Source organism: Chenopodium album, chromosome 11, assembly GCF_948465745.1.
Source record: "Chenopodium album chromosome 11, dcCheAlbu1.1, whole genome shotgun sequence".
Taxonomy (NCBI): Eukaryota; Viridiplantae; Streptophyta; class Magnoliopsida; order Caryophyllales; family Amaranthaceae; genus Chenopodium; species Chenopodium album.
In genome coordinates, this window is record NC_137844.1 from 26327819 (window position 1) to 26343807 (window position 15989).

Below are 15989 nucleotides of genomic sequence, written 5' to 3' on the forward strand. Positions count from 1 at the left end.
GAGTATTTGGTGGATGAGATTGATTGTTTAGTTCTTTTAATGTAAGCAAGTTTGTGTAGTAAATATCTTGTGAATAAAAGGCAAATGTCAAGTTGAAAAAGCCGTCCATAGTTAAAAGAGGCGAGGACATTGCAATAATGTGAAAAAATTGAAAAAATGAGAAAAAGCAAAGAAAATTCAAATGTTTTGGCAAAAGCGTAAAATTGTGAAATATGAAAAAGTTCAAAAATATTTTGGCTTGGGGGGAAGCGTTCTTACGCTTTTTGTATATATGATTGTGATTTTGGCTTTGAATAATAAGCTTGGGGGTGTTGGTGTTTTTTTTTGGTGATTACTTGGTTTTGGTGTTGAGATTTGGCCAATCTTTGCTTCACAATTTAGGTATACCACCAAATTTCAAATTTTAGCCTACCTTCACCCTTTTCGCCCTTACATTAAAACCCTTTTCAAGACCTTTTGACCTTCGTGGTTGAGTCACAAGTCGGTGGAGGGAGGTGTGAGTCAAGCCTATAGAGCGGTGTGCATAGTTAAGATGTCGAGTAGCCCTAAAATCTCTTCTTTTCCAGTTCCTTCGAGGAATCATTGAGATGCTCACTAGAGGTGGATTTGAAACAAGTTGGGAAAATGTGGTAAGATTTTTTGGGATGAAGGTGAATTGTGTCTCATTAGTTCTCTATGCTTAGCATATGTTATGTTTTAATCAACCTTGGATATCTTAGAACGTACATACCCTTATTGTATAGAAAGTTGTTAATTCACTTGCATTTGACCATTTGTAAAAGTCCATTTCAAAAGCTATTTGTTTGAATTTTTCCTTTTTGATTTTACTTTATTTTTAATGATTTGCCTCATTTTTACCTTCAAGAGTTATGGGTCAAACTTTTTGGATACCCTTAAGAGACCTTACTCGTCCTCATTGGCGACTTAGGGGTTTAAAGGGCTTGTTGTAGCTAAAAACAACCGTGATTCCTACGAAAGTGTGTTTTAGTGTACATAATTATCTTTTTCATTTTCTTGTTTGAATAAGTTTTTCTACCTATTTTTCCTTGGTTTTGTCTTGCTCGAGGACGAGCAAAAGTCTATCTTGGGGGTATTTGATGAGTGTCATTTATGGCACTCATTCAGCCTATTTTAAGATGAATTTCAATCGTTTTTGTAGCCCTTTTATCTCTTTTTCTTTAGCTTATATGTCTTTTTCTCTAGTTTGTTCTTTCTTATTTGATCTTCCCTTTTTCTTGCATTTCTTAGGTTTATTTTGCTTTTTCTCTTTTATTTGTTTGCTTTTCTTTGATTTCAGGAGTTTATTGATGTTCAAGGAGCTCAATAGCGTTTTCTCGGGGTTTATAAAGCTCAAGATGCAAGCCGGTCCCTCCTTTTGAAGCTCAAATGTGAAGGAGTGCAAAAACCAAGTCTTCAAAGCCACGCTCTCAAGCTGCGTGGGCATTAAAACCGGTGTTGAACCCACCGTGAAGACCCTTGGAAACTGCAACCCCCAACATGCATCAATTTGAGCGCACGGGAGCATCAACGCACGCACGAGAAGGAGGTGCCATGCTCCCAAGCGCGAGCGCACACGAGGGCGGCGCGTGGGCGTAGAGCTGTGACGCGGCCGCACAAGAGAGAGGAGCGGTCGCGCAGCCTTCCTCCCCCTGTCCCGTACCCATTTTATTCCGGCCGCGTAAGTAGAGGAGAGGGCGCACCTATTGGGGTTTCTTTTTGGACGTTTAACTAACTCCTCCTTTGTTAGTTTTACTATATATAGAATTTCTTCATTTTTTGGAGGGATAATAGATTAGAATTTGTAATATATTTGATTTTTAGAGAGAGAAGCTCAATTTGAGGAAACTTTTGTTCTTAGATTCTAGAGAGAGAAACTTGGTGATTTGATGAATTATACTTTCAATCTTCTTCCTCTTTGATTTTGAACAAAGTTTTGTAAGAATTCTTTACTCTTTATTACAATTTTAGCTTTTGATTCATGATATTTGATTGAATTACTTGTTGTTTGTTTGATTTGATTTTTCATAGCTTGAGTATATTTTGAATACAATGTTGATGATGAAATTGGTGATTAGTTTAGTTTTGCTATTCAATTTTGCAATGTGTAGTGAGTAGATTACTTGTTAGGGATATGGTGAAGTATGTTTGAGTGATAATTCATGGCTAATTGGGGGATTTTGATTGATCAAATTTGTGATTAAATTGGTTGGTGAAATTTGTGCATGTATTTGATATTTTGAGGAGCGATCAACCTTAACTATCAAGCTAGATTTCATAAGATAGTTTTTATTGATACGACAAATTGATTTAGAAGCTATTATTATTGATTGATCTTGTTTTGCGATTTTCCTTTGAAGTCATTTGTAGAGACATATAGCTTGACCCTAGGAAATAGCTCTTTAAGTGATTTTGATTGCATTTGTTACCTTCCCTCACATTGTTTGATTGGTTGAATTCTTGCCAAATTAGTATGATTGTCATGAGTGCATGTGGATTCTAATTCCCTAGCATCCTTAATATCGTTCTTTTATTCATTTTTAGTAGCGTTGTTTAGTTTGCTTAGACCAACCCTTACCTAGGCTTCGGGATAGCTTAACTTGAGACATTAGCTTATACCTTATTCCCTTGGGTTCGACCCGGACTTACCCCTATACTTAGGGTTGGATTTGGTTATAAGATTGGTTTTGATCGGGGGATACATAGAATTCAACGACCTTGGTTTTCCTCGCGACATGGTCTATACCAAAATATATACCAACGGAATTAGTTCCAATATCTTATCTGAAGACAGTAATCGACCCAGATCAAATATCAATCTTTGCTCTTCCGACTGAGCCCCGAGAATATTCCTTGGGGCTAACAAAGGTGGAATCCACGTGATGGAATTACAGAGTACGTTATCCCTCATTTTAATAAAAGTTCATTCACAAATAACACGGTCCGGTGCTACTCTCTATATACGGGTTTTTGTTCATGGTGACTTATTGGTGAAAGGGTCTAAACATGGTGGCTTTTGGAAAGGTTCTGTTGTCATTGTTTGGAATGCACGAAGCATGCATAGGCCTTCGTTCATAGACAACACTAATAAGCTGTGCGAAACATACGCTCCGATGTTAATGGGGATCACAGATGCAAGAACAAGTAGGCCGTGGTTGGACTACGTTCCAAATTGGATTGGAAATGAGTACAGAATGGAAGCAGTTGGACCCAACTCCAGAGTAGGTGGTGTGGTCGTTGCATGGGGTAAACAGGTCAAACTGTACTTTGACCATAGGCGCCCGTGGTTATACGGCCATGTATTAACTTTGAACTCACTAGTAAGGCATCTTCATTGATAACATCCATATGTTGTACATGCCTCGTAATTATATTACTATGAATTTTATAAAATGTGACTTGCAAGCCAAATACAAACTAAGCACGGTTTTAGTTGGTGTGGACATTAAGTCGGGAAAAAGCCACTTGGAAGGTTTTAATAATGAGACGAATATAATAGGGTCTATTTTGAATACAACTATACAAGTGTCATATCATGCATAGAGTGAACATTAATATGTGTTATTTTAATGTTCAATCTATTCCACAATTTCGTGCCGTTTTCGTGAGTGTTTTTCTTTTTTTTTTAGCATCCCTAACTAAATAATGTGTCTGTTTTTAAAAATAGCAAATAATTAGTACTTACTTTTTATGTTTCTCATACAGTATTCTCTACTTTTTATCTTTCCAATAGAATATTTTCTTACTTCTACCATCCTCCTTAAACACCGAGTTTGAATAGAAATAAGGACGAAATAATGGTACGAAGAGAGTATATATTTGTAAAGGGGTGTTCTTTAAACTACAGTATTTAAAATGAAGATGTTTTTGCGTTACCATTTGGAATTAGAATACATAATACTCCCTCCATTTTTAAATACTTGCTCCATTTCTTCATGCGCAGAGTTTTAGGAGAAAATTGAAAAAAGTAATAAAATTTGAAGTTAGTGAGATTGGTTGAAGAAAAAAAATTTATCAAAAACCAAAATTAGTGGAGAGAATTGAAGGACATAATATGGAATTAATGTTGTTGGGTCCACTTGATGAGTTAAATTAATTAAATATTGAAAGAGCTTCCCAAACAAGGAAATGGAGTAAGTATTTAAAAACAGCCCAAAAAGATAAGTGGAGCAAGTATTTAAAAACGACCGAAAAACGGGCGGAGTACTAATCATCACGATGATGCATATAGTCTAGGTCTAGTGTTACAGGTCTCATGCAAGTAATGATGCCTAGGTAGCCTACTCGCTTGAAAAGTATTTCACTTATAACAAGTCATGCATTTAGGGGTCATGCTGACATCACATCAACGTACCATTGCCCTCAATAATCAATCTGAAATTGCCATGTGTCATAACATGCATACCATGGTATGTACCATGCTTATTAGTTTACCTGTACGATGCAATACATACGGGTAAGAGGGAGGTACGACTATCGTCATAATATTTGTCGAGTTTAAAGATTGGCTTTATTATTCTTTTTCAAAGCAATTTTAAAGTATTTTTGTTACATTTCTTTGTTATAATGCATTTTACAATATTGGATTAATTTTTTCTCAATAAGTGAACCAAATAAAGATCAAATTTTATTATTTTAATGTTCTATCTCCTCCAATTTGGTAAAATAGGTTTTACAGGAAATTGAACAATTTGAAACTACAATAGTTATTGGTTTTTTTATTTAGATATGACAATGTAAATAGAAAAGTTGAATGACTGACGAAAATCCCGTCAAATGCGTTGTTCAGAGTAAAGGTGTTCACTTCAGCTTAATTTCAATCCGTTAAGCTTTATCCAGTTATTTTATTTCAGTTTAATTCCACTCCTAATTTCCTTCTATATAAAATATACTTTCTGGCTCACTTTAGTCATACAACTGTATTAAAATAATTTGAATCATAATGTAAAAATGTGTCAAAATGGCGACCTTGTTAAGATGTTGATGTGACCACACATGAAATAGTAATTGGGGCTATTTGAAGGAGTCTAGGTGGAAAGTAGCAATGATGATAAATAGTACCCTAGTTGCAGTAGGTGTAGAGTGGTGATGATAAATATGTGGGGATAAGTAACAACAAATTCGATAGACTTAAGGTACAAAATCGAGTGATGTGTGCGATGTGTATAGAGGTGCCAAAACCGAACAAATCATCTGTTTCGAACGGTAACCGATCCTTGACATGAGAAATTCATGACCTAAATCTGATCAGTAACCAACCTGAACATAAACCGACATCTATTTGGCCGACTTGAACTCAACCCGTACTCGAATTGATCCGTATTGAAATCAAACCTAAACTTATTTAACACAACTTGTACTCAACTCGATCCCAAAATGACTCGACAAATAACCGATTTTCGGATATGTTTTAACCCGATTTAATATTAACCCGACTTGATGTTAAACCGATTCCATTTTCACATGAAAATAATTATAAAACTAATTTTGACTTTTTTTTCATGTACTTATATTACTATATATTTACAAATTTACTAATTTTTTAATAAGTTAGAAAGTCTAAAACTCTAACAAATATCCTATAAAATTTTAATTAGTAATAAAGTAAACTATTGAAACTCGTAGCCTCAAGATATTAAACAATTTAATAGAAGTTACTAAAAAGTAGGACATTCTTTATTGTGTCTTACCATATTTTGTTAATGCGAAGATGTAACGGAATGATTTGTGTCTAATACATGTTGGTTATTTGTCTTACACATAATAATAAAATGTTACTTTACCTACTGAATAATATTGTTCAGATCCGTGTGTTGGTTATTTTGGCAAGTAGTTTTGTGAAATTTTGTAGTCATAATTTGTAAATTTGAATTAATAATGAATTTTCCGCCCTAATGAGCTATTCTGAGGAGACAGAGTCACCTAGCCCATATATATATATATATATATATATATATATATATATATATATATATACACACGTGAAGACAAAATGAACATAGAGGACATTAACTATGAACATAGACAAAATGAACATAGGAGATATATATATATATATATATATATATATATATATATATATATATATATATATATATATATATATATATATATATATATATATATATATATCTATACGGGAAGACATAATGAACATTAATTATGTCTAATGTTTCCTCTATAATCCCAAAAAGTGAACAAACTTAGAGAAAACCCAATCTTTCATTGCTCTTATGATTTTGTTTATCCCCCATGTCAACGCGAAAAGAAAGATGTCTCAATAGAGGACATTCAAAAATGTCTTAAAAATGCACCAAATCACTTTCGATACATGTTGGGGACTCTTACTCATAAAAAGAGGAACCGAATTTTGATGAACGCACACCAACTCGCCGCCATTGAAATGAATGAGGATGTGGTGGGTGGCTTTCGTTTCCATCTAGAGTATCCTTTTTTAAAGCCAATTTTGATTTTGTTTCCCCTTTATTTTCATAAACATGCGTATTGTTTGATGTATTATATGCTTGATTTATACACTTTACCATTCACATTTAAGTTGTCAAGATTAAGAGATATTGTGTCTAAATATGGGTTGGTTAAGTATGAAAGGGAGCTCATGTATTTTGGACGCTTCTTAAAGCTGTTCATGCCATTGGACGTATGGGATATTGTTTTGAAGGAACATCTATCCACGCATGGAGATGTCTACGCTTTGTTTACTATGCGGAGGGAATTTTCTACTCAGCTACATGTTGAGCCGAAGGATACTGTAGCAAGATTGGAGTGGGTCCAATTCAATGACGAGAATTGATTAGTTATACGAAGAAGCTGATGATGAGTACGATTCTTATGTTTCCATTATATGTGAAGCAAACGGTGTATAGCCCGATGTGGTGAAAGGAATATTAAAGAATCTACCTGTATTAGAGACCTATTTCCCACTCGCCTATGCTGAAAACCTCGTAGAAGCGGCCATCAAGCATGCCGAGAGATTTGGATGCATATACCTATGGTCATCGTGTGAACCGTGTGACCCAGATTGGCTAGATTCATATCCCGATTGCGATTGGCCAAGTGGTAGTATTCCATGATTAGACCCATTAAACAAACATTGGAGGAAGGTCGTTAATGTTGTATATTAATTATGGTCGATATAGTATATGATATCCAAGACTCTACGCTGTAGTAGTTGCATCTTTGACTCTTTGTAGGTTTTTTTTTTTTTTAAATAATTTTATTTTTCGAAGTGACTCTTTGTAGTTGATTGCACTCAGTTTGTAATACCAAATATAATCAGGTTTTATTTTAAGGATTGTAATTAGACGGTATCAAAACTGAATGTCAACATATATATATGTGCTGCGTTATGAACCTTATGATAGTATATGTATTCGCTCAATGGAAATGGAATAATGAGCACATATCCAATGCATAGATTTTAAATTAATATCATCATACCAATTTGAATTGAAAAATAGGTCAATGAGGTAAAATCATATTCACGTTCTTTCAAATATCATTACAATAATAAGTCTATATTATTAGGTGTTATTTGGTTGACAAATAAAAACATGAGAAGTTACAAAAACATGAGAAGTTGGAATTTTTAGGAATTGAAATTATTTGGAGAATTTTGGTTTACAAATTCATAAGAAGTAGTAATTCTCATAAATTCCCACTTCCCATAAAATGGATGAAGTAAGTTTAACCTGGTTATTTCCATAACCAGATTATTGGTTTTTTTTTCCCCAAAATTTTATCTATCTTTGTGTTTCAATTATTCTTCCACAATCTTTCTCCTAATCACCACACTCAATGGTTAACGATTGGCTATGGTAAGGGGATCTAGGTAAGTGGAACTTCCTATGGAAATTTCCATTTCCCTCGGTTAACCAAACACTTTTTAGAATTTCCTAGAAAATTCAATTTCATTAGAGATAAAATTCCAAAGAATTTGCAATTCCTACACTCAACAAAACAATCCATTAATATATTACTCGTATCACTGAGGCATTAGAATACGGCTAGGCATTACGCGAATAAAACATGCACAAAAGTAAACTCTTGGGGTTGGTTGATGGGAAAGAGATAGTGTAAAAATAATATAAAAAAAAAATTAAAGAGATAGAAACTTATTGTATAATACCTTCGTCCCATAATTTAGTTCTTGTTTATACTTCAGATAGCCACAATATTGATTCTTTCTATATTCTTGAATAACATTTAAAGACCATTATACTCTAACTTTTTTAACTTTTCCTTCTTACAATACAAAAGACGGAGAAGGAGATCCATACGGGAATGAAGGGGATTTGCTCTTCCCAATCCTGGTTAGTTTCTGTTATTTATGCTAACATTAGACCCGACGCGAGGCTCAATGTAATTAAGCTCTAAATAGAAAGTATGAAAGAAAAAAGCAAATCATGAAGTTTGCTTCACATTTATGCTTGAAGTTTGGTTCACATTTGTGACTATAAGGAATAAGACTCATAAAGGAATTGGCTTAAACCTCTCTCACGTAGGAGTGTTTAAAAATTGATTTTACTGTGTGCCAAACCTATTTCCCCAAAGACTAGGGTTAGAGATGTGTGTAGTGCTTGTGAAATGAATCTCAACACATGTACCTTCTAAGCCCTACTTTATACTCTCTCCCTTACTTTATTTTTGGCATATTGCAATTTTTGGGCAAAAATTTGAAAAACTTTACCATAAATTACCAGTAATCTATAAAAGATAATATAATCATGAGTGGTCTTGTTAAATTCGTCTTATTTTGTACATTTTTAATATCACGGTTTTATTATTTTTAGGGTCAACTTCAGGTATTACGTTATTTCGGGAAAAACATTTCAATCTACTTTGAGTAGGGTCATATTCGAGGGGGAGGGCCAAGATCAAGCCAACTACAATTTTTGGGTCGGTACAGGTATGGTCGGGTCAATTTAAGATTTCAGTTTCAGGTTGATATTTTTAAAGTTAATTTCGAGTCATCATAATCACTTAGAATTGAGTCGCTTCATTGTGTCTCGGTCAGCATTGCCAGGTTTATTATTAGTCGACATAGGCACCTTGCCCTTATAAAAATGTACATTTATATGGGGACACACACAACATTACCTATTTCAAATATTTTTTCTATCAAATCTCAAAAAATGAACAACATTAGAAAAAACCCACCCCTCCATTGCTCTTATGATTTTGTCCACCCCCCATGTCGACGCGAAAAGAGAGATGTGCCTATTGAGGACATTCAAGAATGCCTCAAGAACTCACCAGATCACCTGCAAGACATGTTGGGGACTATTACTCTTAAAAAGAGGAACAAAACTATGATATACGGGCACCAGCTCGCCACCTTGGAAATGAGTTCCGATGTTATGGGTGGAATTCGTTTCCATCTAGAGTATCATTTTCGAAGGCCGTTTAAGTTATTATTTCCCCTTTATTTTAGACTACAAGCTTATTGTATGCTATATTATATGCTTGATTTATACATTGTACCATTAACATTTTACTTGGCTGGAATAAGGGATATTCTGTCCAAATGTGGTTCAACTAACTGGGCAAGCGAGCTCAAGTATGTTAAGCGCTTCTTGGAGTTGTTCATGCCATTAGACGAATGGGAAGACACTTTGAAGGAACTAATATCAACTCATGGAGACGTGAACGCTCTGGTGACTATGAGGAGGGAATTTTCTACTCCGCTACATGGGGAGCCGAAGGATACCGTAGCAAAATTGAAGTAGATCAGGTTTAGTGCCAAGAGATTTCAAGATATATTCATGGAAGATGATGACGAGTACAGGACTTTTGTTTTCATGATATGTAAGGCTAATGGTGTAGAGGCCGATGTGGCGGTGGAAATAGTGAAGAATTTACCAATTTCTGAAACCCAATTCCCAGCGGCGTATGTTGAAAATATGTTTCAAGAGACCATCAACCGGGTCGAGAGATTTGGGTATACAAACTCAACAGGCTCGTCTGAATCTGATTCAGGTCCCAATTAGCTAGACTGATAGTGGTCCTTTGAACCCAAGTTAGATTAAGGCAGTTAATGTTCTGTAGTAATTATTTTGGTTATGGTTTTAGATAGTTATTGTAGTTCTTAATATAATTATGTAATCCAAAATGTGAATGTTTTGGACGGGTTACCTTATTAACGGATTGTACGTTGTTTAAGTAGTTAAGTATGCAAATCCAATGGGGGTTTAATTAGTTGCACTTTGTAGTTTATCCCCTGATATGATAATATGGGACATTGATATTATTCTTTGCATTAAACATCAATATATAATGTATATAAAGAGAATGCAATATATATATATATATAGTACTATAGGGAATTATTTCAAGCATCCCACACTTGAGCCCTACTGTGATCATACACTTAAGTATGGTGACGTCCATAGGGAAGGAAGTTAGAGTAAAAGAGCCGCCAACAAGTTTTAGGAACTTGTAAATCGTTCGCAGGGTAAAGGCTACACCCTTCACGATCATAGAGATCGCTAACTCCATAGTGGTCCTGAACCATGACTGGATATTCGGGGATGAAGGTACAAATCCAACCTAAAAGAGATTAAACTTGCCCTAAATAGGCCTTTACTTTATTCTTCTCATATTCATGTGCGCTTTTCGTTCAACATACAATCAATTTATCAATGCTAAACCTATTTAATCTATGTTGGTTATGCATAAATAAAACTATTATTGGCAATCACTTGAATTAAAATCATATTAGCCTAAAATCAAATTATTAATTATCTTATTAAGCGTGATTTCAAGTACAAATTCCCTTTAAACCAGCAAGAGATGGCGTGATCAAGCAATAACAATAAATATATCAGTAAACATAATATTATTAACAACAAATCATCATAATCTTAATCTCAATCTCATTAAAGCATAATAATATTATCAAGATCCTAGGCATGATAGTAATATGATTAATAATAAATCCTAACATTTCACTAAGCAATAAAGTTCAAAGATTTAACTCTAACATGATACTAACATGATATAAGAAATAGGAAGCAACCTAAACATGATTCCTGAAACATACATGATATTGAAAATATTAGTTAATACCCTAAACATGATACTAGGAATCATATATAAAGACATCCTAACATGATACTAGGAATTAAAATAATCTAAGCATGCTTTCTAAAGATATATAGCAATAAAACAAATTACTTTGTTGCCTCGTATCTTTTTCTATCAAAACAATACACACATTAGTAACTTCAAGGAAAATATTAAATCAAACAATTAATTTAAATAATTAAAAAAGCGATTTGGGACCAAACCCTTAGAAATTATCAACCTTTCACGTCTAGGGCGAAGGCAACTTCGACCTTGGCTAGCTGTGTCTAAGTCTCGTGATGTACGAATGGTATTTTTGAAAAGGCAAGGCTTAGAAAGAAGGAGAAATATTAAGCTTCTAGTTTTGAGAGAGAATGAATATAATAGATGATTGTTGATTTTTTGAAAACAGGGAATAACGACCTTATTTATAGAGAAAAATCATCCGTAAACGATAGAAAAGAGTCAGTCTTTGAATCGGAATAAAATTCTTTTTGACGCAGCGCGATAGGATTATTGCGGCGTGATAAAAACAGTTTTTTGCATATTGTTTTTATCATAACTTTTGATCCAGAGGTTGAAATAAGGCATATAATATGTGGTTAGAAAGCTGTTGAAGTCTACTTTCTAACCAAATTGGAATTAGATAAAAATATTTTCTAGAATAAAATATATGGCCGAAATAGTTGAAGGGTGTCAGTTTTGGATTGAGTTTTGTATTTCTTTCATATCTTTTTCGTTATAGTTCGGAATTAATATTATAATTTATCATTGGAAAGATAATTTCAAGAGATATCTAACCATTTAAGATTTGGACAAAAATAATATCTGACTGTCTTTGAACGTCTTTTATTTCGAATAGAATTAGGACTTTCAAAAAGAGGAGTTTTATTTAATTTCAAACTCTTTATCTTATCTTTTCAAAAAGGATGATTAAGATCTTTTAGAAAATCATAGAAGCTTCTAATTAAACCTAATTGTTTTAGGAACATAATTAAGATTAATAGACCCTCCACATGATCATTAGGTCGCACTCGTTTGGACCCAGTTTAGTCTTTTGGCCATAACTTCCTTATTATTGATCGGAATTGGACTTATAATATATCGTTAAAAAGCTCTTTTCAAGCCCCATCCAACTACACAATTGTTTGACCTGAATTATGGACCAAACTAAATTATATTGGATATTTTTCATAAATAGGATACGAAATGAATGATTTTCGAAAACAGAAATGAATTATTTTTATTAAAATATTTTAGAAAATAGAAGAATTCACGAGACTCTTTCACATTTCACTTTGTATGATAAACAATGACGTGAAAGATATTCATCAATGGGTTTGGTTTTTGGGAAGACGCAATTTGGTGTCTACAAATATCAACAAATGACACTAGTACATAATTGAGTTTATGTAACACGTAATTGGTAACACTTCTTGAAATGCAAAATATTAGATTTATAAGTAACACTTTGGTAACACTTTATTAGAATGTAACACTCAATATAATACTTTTAACATAAGTAACATTTCATAATAACACTTTTTAAATTAGTAACATTTTATGGCAACACTAAGAGGTGTTACATTATTTTTTAGGTGAATTAAACATTTAAAATAGAGGAAACGTTAGTGTTAATACCAAAATTTCATTAAAAAAAAGCTGGGTACTACCGCCAAAGCAATTTAAAAAAAATAAAATTTGGCCTCAATCAACTAAGGTCCCGTTTGGCAAAAGTAGCGGTAACGGGTAGCTTTTAACAGTCGACTAGCGGGTAGCTTTTAAGGTAGCGAGTAGCAGTGAATTAGTAGTGGGTAGAGGTTAGCTGTCGAAGTAACGGTTAATAGTATGAGTGTTTGGCAAAAGTAGCGGTTGCAATACCAAAATATATCAAAATTCATATAAATATTGTTTTAGAAGTAAAAAAAATTTGCCAAACGCTACCCGCTACTTCTAAATGCTACTATTTTTAAAGTTTAAGAAAAGCTACCTAAACGCTACCTCTATCGCTAACCGCTACTAGAATCGCTACCTTGGAAAACACTCTTAAATTTTTTTAAGTAGTGTTTTGACCGGCTGGTCAAAACGCTAACCGCTACCTCAAACGCTATCACCAAATAAGGCCTAAAACCACCAGAATCTAAGAAAACCAAAAAACATTCATGTAAAAAAATAATTAAAAAAAAATCTCTCAATTTAACTTTAATTTCCTCCTCCTAATAATCTTAGGGCCCGCTTGGATTGCCAGTAAAAGGAGGGTAAAAGTTATGGGAGGAAAATTTCAGAATTTTTTATTTGCCTGGATGGGGAATAACATTTTAAGAGGGTAGTATATTCCCCTAAAAATGGGAGTACAAATTACCCAGGCCCCCCCTATAGTAATTTATTTCCCCTGAACAACTTTGATGAGAATATTATGTTGATGATTTTTTGTATCAATATATTATTATTGTTGCTTGATATTATTATTATTATTGCTTGATCACACCCTCTCTTGCAGGTTTAAAGGGAATTTGTCCTTGTAATCACGCTTAATAAGACAATTAATAATCTTATTTAGGCTAATGTGATTATAATTCAAGTGATCGTCAATAATAGATTTGTTTGTGCATTAATATTTAACCAACATAGATTAAAAAGGTTTAGGATTAATATATTAATTGTATGTTAGTTAGAAAACGCACATGAATATGAGAAGAATAAAGTACAGGCCTATTTTTAGGGCAGGTTCAATCTCTTTTACGTTGGATTTGTACCTTCATCCCCGAATATCCAGTCATGGTTCTAGACCACTATAGAGTTAGCGATCTCATGGATCGTGAAGGGGTGAAACCTTCACCCCGTGAACAGTTTACAAGTTCCTAAAACTTGTTGGCGACTCTTTTGCTCTAGATTCCTTCCCTTTGGATGCCACCATACTTAAGTGTATGATGAAAGTGGGACTCGAGTGTGGGATGCTTGAAATAGTCCCTACAGTTGGCAAGAGAAGGGTTGAGCAAAGGAGGGGTGGAACACAAGGACTTCCCAGCAGGTCACCCATCCTAGTACTACTCTCCCCCAAGCATGCTTAACTGCGGAGTTTTGATGGGAATAAAACATTTTGTGCCCGAGCATCCGAATTAAACATTTTTTTTTCCAATTGGTTATTTTTTTAAGGTCTACGTGTCTCAAACAATTTCCCATCACAAAATAACCAAAAACAAAAAAAAAAATCCGAATTCGGCAAACAAGGGGTGCAACACGAGGACTTCCCCGGAGGTCACCCATCATAGTACTACTCTTGTCTAAGCATGCTTAACTGCGGAGTTCCGAAGTGATATGGTGCATTAGTGCTGGTATGATCGCACCCATTTACTTATAGCGCTAATTTGTATTTATATCCTTTCTAGTCCCTGATTTCTGTCGAAATGACATAACTTCGTGCGCGATCGTCTAAATTAAACATTTTTTTTTCAAATTGGTTATTTTTTCGACATCTACGCGTCTCTAACCATGTATCATCTCAAAATAACAAAAAATGAAAAAAAACCCCGAATTCGGCAAAATAGGGGTGCAACAAAAGGACTTCCAAAGAGGTCACCCATCCTAGTACTACTCTCTCCCAAGCACGCTTAAATGCGGAGTTCTGATAGGATCCGGTGCATTAGTGCTGGTATGATCACACCCATTTACTTATAGAGCTAATATGTATTTATACCCTTTGCAGCCCCTAATTTCATTCGAAACGCCGTAACTTTGTGCCCGAGCGTTCGAATTAAACATTTTTTTCCAATTTGTTATTTTTTCGAGATCTACGCGTCTGAAATAATTTCCCATCTCATAATAACCAAAAACGAAAAAAAAAATCGAATTCAGTAAACAAGGGGTGCAACTCGGGGACTTTCCAGAGGTCACCCATCCTAGTATTACTCCCAATCAAGCATACTTAACTACGGAGTTCTGATGGGATCTAGTGCATTAACTCTGGTATGATCGCATCCATTTACTTATAGTGCTAATTTGTATTTATGCCCTTTTTCAGTTCCTGATTTCCTTCGAAATTCCATAACTTTGTGCTCGATCGTCAAAATTAAACTTTTTTTTTTCAAATAGGTTATTTTTTCGACATCTACGCGTCTCAAACCATTTCCCATCTCAAAATAACAAATAACGAAAAAAATTCCGAATTCGGCAAAAAAGGGGTGCAACACGAGTACCTCCCAAGAGGTCACCCATCCCAGTACTTCTCTCGCCCAAGCACGCTTAACTGCGGAGTTCTGATGGGATCCGATGCATTAGTGCTGGTATGATCGTACCTATTTACTTATATTGCTAATTTGTATTTATACCCTTTCCAGCCCCTTATTTTCTTCGAAATGTTGTAACTTTGTGCTCGATCGCCCGAATTAAACATTTTTATTTTCAAATTGGTTATTTTTTTCGAGATTTACGCGTCTAAAACTATTTCCATTTTCAAAATAACCAATAACAAAAATAAATTCCGACTTCGGCAAAAAAGGGGTGCAACACGAGAACTTTCTAGGAGGTCACCCATCCAAGTACTAATCTCGCCCATGCACACTTAACTGCGGAGTTCTGATAGGATCCGGTGCATTAGTGATGGTATGATCGCACTCATCTACTTATAGCCCTATTTTGTATTTATACCCTTTTTCAGCCCCTAATTTCATTCGAAATGTCGTAACATTGTGCCCGATCGTCCGAATTAAACATTTTTATTTTCAAATTGGTTATTTTTTTCGAGATATACGTGTCTCAAACCATTTCCCATCTGAACATAACAAAAAAACGAAAAGAAATTCGGAATTCGAAAAAAAAAGGGTGCAAAACGAGGACTTCCTAAGAGGTCACCAATGATAGTACTACTCTCGCTTAAGCACGCTTTGTGCTGGTATGATCGCACCCATTTA

General features: G+C 34.4%; 3 non-coding genes and 2 pseudogenes across 3 annotated transcripts; all 5 read right to left on the minus strand.

The window, feature by feature from the left end:
* Positions 1 to 14309: 14309 nt before the first annotated feature.
* On the minus strand, positions 14310 to 14428 carry LOC145569602 (5S ribosomal RNA; annotated as a pseudogene).
* A 198-nt stretch (positions 14429 to 14626) lies between these two features.
* Positions 14627 to 14745, minus strand: LOC145569642 (5S ribosomal RNA). The gene has a single exon (XR_014096214.1). It is a non-coding gene; the product is annotated as a 5S ribosomal RNA (ribosomal RNA).
* Positions 14746 to 14941: 196 nt separating this feature from the next.
* LOC145569707 (5S ribosomal RNA) lies at positions 14942 to 15059 on the minus strand (annotated as a pseudogene).
* Positions 15060 to 15257: 198 nt separating this feature from the next.
* Positions 15258 to 15376, minus strand: LOC145569524 (5S ribosomal RNA). Its single transcript, XR_014096121.1, has one exon. It is a non-coding gene; the product is annotated as a 5S ribosomal RNA (ribosomal RNA).
* Positions 15377 to 15576: 200 nt separating this feature from the next.
* On the minus strand, positions 15577 to 15695 carry LOC145569754 (5S ribosomal RNA). Its single transcript, XR_014096288.1, has one exon. It is a non-coding gene; the product is annotated as a 5S ribosomal RNA (ribosomal RNA).
* Positions 15696 to 15989: the final 294 nt, after the last annotated feature.